The sequence below is a fragment of the Anopheles coustani genome (assembly GCF_943734705.1).
Source record: "Anopheles coustani chromosome X unlocalized genomic scaffold, idAnoCousDA_361_x.2 X_unloc_49, whole genome shotgun sequence".
In the NCBI taxonomy this organism is placed as follows: domain Eukaryota; kingdom Metazoa; phylum Arthropoda; class Insecta; order Diptera; family Culicidae; genus Anopheles; species Anopheles coustani.
Window position 1 is genome coordinate 82,501 of NW_026525158.1, and position 7,069 is coordinate 89,569.

General features: G+C 47.9%; 1 non-coding gene across 1 annotated transcript; it reads right to left on the reverse strand.

Moving 5' to 3' along the window:
* Nucleotides 1-440: 440 nt before the first annotated feature.
* LOC131270698 (5.8S ribosomal RNA) lies at nucleotides 441-595 on the reverse strand. The gene has a single exon (XR_009179735.1). It is a non-coding gene; the product is annotated as a 5.8S ribosomal RNA (ribosomal RNA).
* Between the last annotated feature and the right edge of the window lie 6,474 nt (nucleotides 596-7,069).

The following is a 7,069-nucleotide window of genomic DNA, read 5'->3' on the forward strand; positions in this document are numbered from 1 at the left end:
TTTCAATGTCCAATATGTACCGTTGGACTCGGTTAACGGGCTGTTAGCCCGCGTGTGGTTTAACTCACTGATACCTTCCATTGCCCATACGCTAGTTTGTTTGTGTTCCTTTGGTCAACTTCCATACTTGAATCATTTGTGCTACCGCTGCTGCTTCGACGCTACTTTGACATCTTCGCTTCTATTTAAATAAATAAATAAGCTGAAGCTAGACATCAGTAAACACCACCACAGACACCACAAGCACGCCTTCTCCTCGTACTTCCGCCTCACGCGGGAACACGGACGCTCTAAATACTTCGAATTCCAATGCCAGTATATTGTAAACCACGGGTTCTTTAATGCTAGCGGGTCGTCGCGACCCTAGTTAACATCATGGTGCACGTCTCGTGACGGGTGTCACGGCGTAGTTAAATGTATGCGATACATTTCTCAAATATAAGCGCTCAGTCATCTGTACATCATGGTAGGTTCCCACGACGTGCAATATGCGTTCAACTTATCAATGTTCATGTGTCCTGCAGTTCACATTATGACGCGCAGTTAGCTGCGGTCTTCATCGATCCATGAGCCGAGTGATCCACTGCCGAGGGTGACTAACTTGCGTAAGCCGCCGCTGTGCGCGTATACCCGTTCCCCGTAGGGAGGAGCAAGCCGCCGCTTAGAGACGAAGCATAAAGTGTCCTCATTCCACATAGGGCAAGCTGGATGAATCCATTTTACCCAGGACGGCCGAAGCGGCGTGGACCAGGGGAGAACTGAACCTTATACTTCACACCACAGTAAGTCTACGTGTCCTCTTCCACATAGGGCAAGCTAGAACTAACTATCTTACCCAGGACTGCCGAAGCAGCGTGGACCAGGGGAGGAACACACTTTTCATGGAAACGTAAGGCATCCATGACTGCCATAACGTAAGCCGCCGCTGTGCGCGTATACCCGTTCCCCGTAGGGAGGAGCAAGCCGCCGCTTAGAGACGAAGCATAAAGTGTCCTCATTCCACATAGGGCAAGCTGGATGAATCCATTTTACCCAGGACGGCCGAAGCGGCGTGGACCAGGGGAGAACTGAACTTATACTTCACACCACAGTAAGTCTACGTGTCCTCTTCCACATAGGGCAAGCTAGAACTAACTATCTTACCCAGGACTGCCGAAGCAGCGTGGACCAGGGGAGGAACACACTTTTCATAGAAACGTAAGGCATCCATGACTGCCATAGTGCGTAAGCCGCCGCTGTGCGCGTAAACCCGTTCCCCGTAGGGAGGAGTCAAGCCGCCGCTTAGAGACGAAGTATGAAGTGTCCTCTTCCACATAGGGCAAGCTAGAATGAACTATCTTACCCAGGACCGCCGAAGCAGCGTGGACCAGGGGAGAACTGAACTTTATACTTCACACCACAGTATTGAGTAATGTGCCCTCTTCCACATAGGGCAAGCTGGAATGTTCCATTTTACCCAGGACGGCCGAAGCGGCGTGGACCAGTGGAGGACTACACAATCATGAGGTTTGATATCGACTTGTGTGTTTCAATAGGATACCGATGGTATGGTTTGAACCGATTTGATTTAGCCATTCTGAAGTCATCACTTGGTTGAAGCGCTGAACTAGGGAGGCATCGTTTACATATATATTGGTTTTCGCATGCTCTACTAGGTTAATGTCATGAGGTTGGCTATCGAGCATGCCCAAGTGATGACTTGATTGTGTGCTTGCTTGAATTCTTCACATTTCATACCATCGGTTAGTTGTCGAATCATTCCTCGATCATAACCTTCGTTCTTGGTTCATGTATGCTCTCTTCCACATAGGGCAAGCTAGAATTAACTATCTTACCCAGGACCGCCGAAGCAGCGTGGACCAGGGGAGAACTATACTTTGTCTTGTATGCCCTCTTCCACATAGGGCAAGCTAGAACTAACTATCTTACCCAGGACCGCCGAAGCAGCGTGGACCAGTGGAGGACTATACTTTGTTCATAACACCACAGTATTGAGTAATGTGCCCTCTTCCACATAGGGCAAGCTAGAATGAACTATCTTACCCAGGACCGCCGGAGCAGTGTGGACCAGTGGAGGACTACACAATCATGAGGTTTGATATCGACTTGTGTGTTTCAATAGGGTACCGATGGTATGTTTTGAACCGATTTGATTTAGCCATTCTGAAGTCATCACTTGGTTGAAGCGCTGAACTAGGGAGGGGCATCGTTTACATATATATTGGTTTTCGCATGCTCTACTAGGTTAATGTCATAGGGTTGGCTATCGAGCATGCCCAAGTGATGACTTGATTGTGTGCTTGCTTGAATTCTTCACATTTCATACCATCGGTTAGTTGTCGAATCATTCCTCGATCATAACCTTCGTTCTTGGTTCATGTATGCTCTCTTCCACATAGGGCAAGCTAGAATTAACTATCTTACCCAGGACCGCCGAAGCAGCGTGGACCAGGGGAGAACTATACTTTGTCTTGTATGCCCTCTTCCACATAGGGCAAGCTAGAACTAACTATCTTACCCAGGACCGCCGAAGCAGCGTGGACCAGTGGAGGACTATACTTTGTTCATTACACCACAGTATTAAGTATGGTGTCCTCTTCCACCATAGGGCAAGCTAGAACTAACTATCTTACCCAGGACCGCCGAAGCAGTGTGGACCAGGGGAGGACTATACTTTATACTTCACACACTAGCCATACTGAAGTCATCACTTGGTTGAAGCGCTGAACTACGGCGGGGTAATCGTTTACAGGTTAATATCATATAGCTGCATGCTCATTAGTAGATAATGGAATATTGTATGGCAATATGAGCATGCCCAAGTGATGACTTTGTTTCAAGCTCAACAGGTAGGGTATTGAGTCCTCTTCCACATAGGGCAAGCTAGAATGAACTATCTTACCCAGGACCGCCGGAGCAGCGTGGACCAGTGGAGGACTATACCTTGTCCATTACACCACAGTATTAAGTATTGTGTCCTCTTCCACATAGGGCAAGCTAGAATTAACTATCTTACCCAGGACCGCCGAAGCAGCGTGGACCAGATGAGGACTATACTTTATACTTCACACCACAGTTTTGAGTACGCCTTGCATAAAGTATCTAGTTTGAACCACGAGGGCTCACAATGTAGAACCGCGAGGGCTCTAGTACCGATTCTCTCGGTACGGCTTGGTCCGTGTTCCTTTATGCTTGTACTCTAAGTATTAAGTATTGTGTCCTCTTCCACATAGGGCAAGCTAGAACTAACTATCTTACCCAGGACCGCCGAAGCAGTGTGGACCAGGGGAGGACTATACTTTATACTTCACACACTAGCCATACTGAAGTCATCACTTGGTTGGGGTGAACTACGGCGGTATCTATCGTTTTGGTTCGGTCTATATAGGGTCGCTTGCATGCTCATTCGAATATAATGTAATTGTGTATGGCAATATGAGCATGCCCAAGTGATGACTTTGTTTCAAGCTCAACAGGTAGGGTATTGAGTCCTCTTCCACATAGGGCAAGCTAGAATGAACTATCTTACCCAGGACCGCCGGAGCAGCGTGGACCAGTGGAGGACTCTATACTTTATACTTCACACCACAGTATTGAGTACGACTTGCATAAAGCCCCTAATGAGAACCACGAGGGCTCTCTCAATGTAGAACCACGAGGGCTCTAGTACCGATTCTCTCGGTACGGCTTGGTCCGTGTTCCTTTATGCTTGTACTCTTAGAAAGTCTCAACCCGGAGGTCTTGACTTTGTATTGTTGGATAGTCCTCTTCCACTATAGGGCAAGCTGGAAATATTCCATTTTACCCAGGACTGCCGAGGCAGCGTGGACCAGGGGAGAACTTCACGGAATCTTCAGGCATCCATGATTGCCATAGTGCGTAAGCCGCCGCTGTGTGCGTCAACTCGTTCCCCGTGAGGAGGAGTCTAGCCGCCGCTAAAAGACGAAGCATTAAGTGTCCTCATTCCACTATAGGGCAAGCTAGAATTAACTATCTTACCCAGGACCGCCGAAGCAGCGTGGACCAGGCGAGGACTACTTTATACTTCACACCACAGTATTGAGTACGACTTGCATAAAGCCCCTAATGAGAACCACGAGGGCTCTCTCAATGTAGAACCACGAGGGCTCTAGTACCGATTCTCTCGGTACGGCTTGGTCCGTGTTCCTTTATGCTTGTACTCGCGGAAAGTCTCAACCCGGAGGTCTTGACTTTGATTGTCATAGTTGGACTACGACGGGGCATCCGACCATTGCTGATCGAACACCCCTGATTCACCATCTTTCGGGTAGGCGGTACGCGTACCTCCGGACGCGGAAGTCTCAACCCGGAGGTCTTGACTTGGATTGTCATAGTTGGACTACGACGGGGCATCCGACCATTGCTGATCGAACACCCCTGATTCACCATCTTTCGGATAGGAGGTGCGCCCACCTCCGACGCGGAAGTCTCAACCCGGAGGTTCGGACTTAGAGTTTTTCCCATTCAAAAGTTTTTCTCTTAGCCATACTGAAGTCATCACTTGGTGAACGATTGAACTAGGGCGGGTTAATCGTTTATAGGTATCATGTGGTTTGCATGCTCTCTTAGGTTAAGGTCATGTGGTTGGCTATCGAGCATGCCCAAGTGATGACTTTGTTTCACGCTTGCTTGATTTCTTCATGATTCCCTGTTATATAGTGTAATCATTCGAGAACAGGGAATCTTTGGTTTTGCTCAACAGGTATTGGATGTCAACTTGGTATCTAGATCGCATTAAGTCTCAACCCGCAGGTTCGGACTTCTGTTTATTTGGCCAATGTATGTATAAGGCAACTTGTGCCTAAGTCTCAACCCGCAGGTTCGGACTTGTGTATTTGTTCGAAGTTATATATAAGGCAACTTGTGCCTAAGTCTCAACCCGCAGGTTCGGACTTGTGTATTTGTTCGAAGTTATATATAAGGCAACTTGTGCCCAAGTCTCAACCCGCAGGTTCGGACTTCATAGTGTTTCGTCAATGTTCATATGGCAACTTGTGCCGAAGTCTCAACCCGCAGGTTCGGACTTCTAACGTGTTTCGTCAACTATCATATGGCAACTTGTGCCTAAGTCTCAACCCGCAGGTTCGGACTTGTGTATTTGTTCGAAGTTTTATATAAGGCAACTTGTGCCGAAGTCTCAACCCGCAGGTTCGGACTTCTATAGTGTTTCGTCAATTATCATATGGCAACTTGTGCCGAAGTCTCAACCCGCAGGTTCGGACTTCTATAGTGTTTCGTCAATTATCATATGGCAACTTGTGCCGAAGTCTCAACCCGCAGGTTCGGACTTCTGGAAGGATCACTTGGCCACTAATGATCCTTCCGCAGGTTCACCTACGGAAACCTTGTTACGACTTTTACTTCCTCTAAATCATCAAGTTCGGTCAACTTCGATAAAGCAGACGCGGTTCACGAGGATCCAGCGAACGATCATCTCCAAAGACCTCACTAAATAATCCATCGGTAGTAGCGACGGGCGGTGTGTACAAAGGGCAGGGACGTATTCAACGCTGGCTGATGACCAGCACTTACTAGAAGTTCCGAGTTCATATGGACCATTGCAATCCATAATCCCTACTAAGTGAGTATTTGAGTGATTTCCCGTTCCTCTCGGAATAGGAGACACGCTGCTACCCACATTGTAGCACGCGTGTAGCCCAGAACATCTAAGGGCATCACGGACCTGTTATCGCTCGATCTCATTTTGCTAAACACAAATTGTCCTGCTAAGCAGCGTACCGTAAGTGCACTTGCGCACACGAACAGCGAAGGTGTCAGGTCATACTCCACCGAAAGGTCCTAACCCGTTCCAATCGGCATCGACGCATTAACGCTGACTGCGTTCTAGTTAGCATATGTGAGTCACGTTCGTTATCGGAATTAACCAGACAAATCAATCCACGAACTAAGAACGGCCATGCACCACTACCCTTAAATTTGAGAAAGAGCTATTAATCTGTCTCACCTCCATAAGTTCGGACCTGGTAAGTTTTCCCGTGTTGAGTCAAATTGAACCGCAAGCTCCATTTCATTGTGGTGCCCTTCCGTCAATTCCTTTAAGTTTCAACTTTGCAACCATACTTCCCCCGGAACCTGACTTTGGTTTCCCGGAAGCTACTGAGAGCACCTGGTTGTAGCGTCTCCCAATTGCTAGTTGGCATCGTTTACGGTTAGAACTAGGGCGGTATCTAATCGCCTTCGATCCTCTAACTTTCGTTCTTGATTAAAGAAAGCATCCTTGACAAATGCCTTCGCTTTAGTTAGTCTTACGACGGTCTACGAATTTCACCTCTCGCGCCGTAATACTAGTGTCCCCAACTACTTCTGTTAATCATTACCTCCGGTCTGAGTACAAACCAATGAAAGATTAGACCAAGGTCGTATTCCATTATTCCATGCAAGATTATTCTAGGGCGTTTGGGCACCCTGCTTTAAGCACTCTAATTTGTTCAAGGTAAACGTGAGCGGTCGAGCTCTATGTTACACTTGCACCCGTTGAAGGGCACACCATGACACAGACTTGGTGCCCTACCACACCATTGAGTCGCAACCAGATTCCGACTTGGCCCACCGACCACGGGTTGACCGGGTCGGCGGAGCCGGACTGTGTTGGACAAGTATCAACTTCGAACGTTTTAACCGCAACAATTTTAATATACGCTAGTGGAGCTGGAATTACCGCGGCTGCTGGCACCAGACTTGCCCTCCACTTGATCCTCGTAGAAGGATTTATGCTCTACTCATTCCAATTATGAAACATCATTAAAGAGTTTCATATTGTTATTTCTCGTCACTACCTCCCCGTCCCGGGATTGGGTAATTTACGCGCCTGCTGCCTTCCTTGGATGTGGTAGCCATTTCTCAGGCTCCCTCTCCGGAATCGAACCCTGATTCCCCGTTACCCGTTGCAACCATGGTAGTCCTCTATACTACCATCCATAGTTGATAGGGCAGATATTTGCGAGATCTGTCGTCGGTGCGAGACCATACGATCAGCATCATTATCCAGACTTCAACTCAATGACACGGAGAACCCGCGATTGGTTTG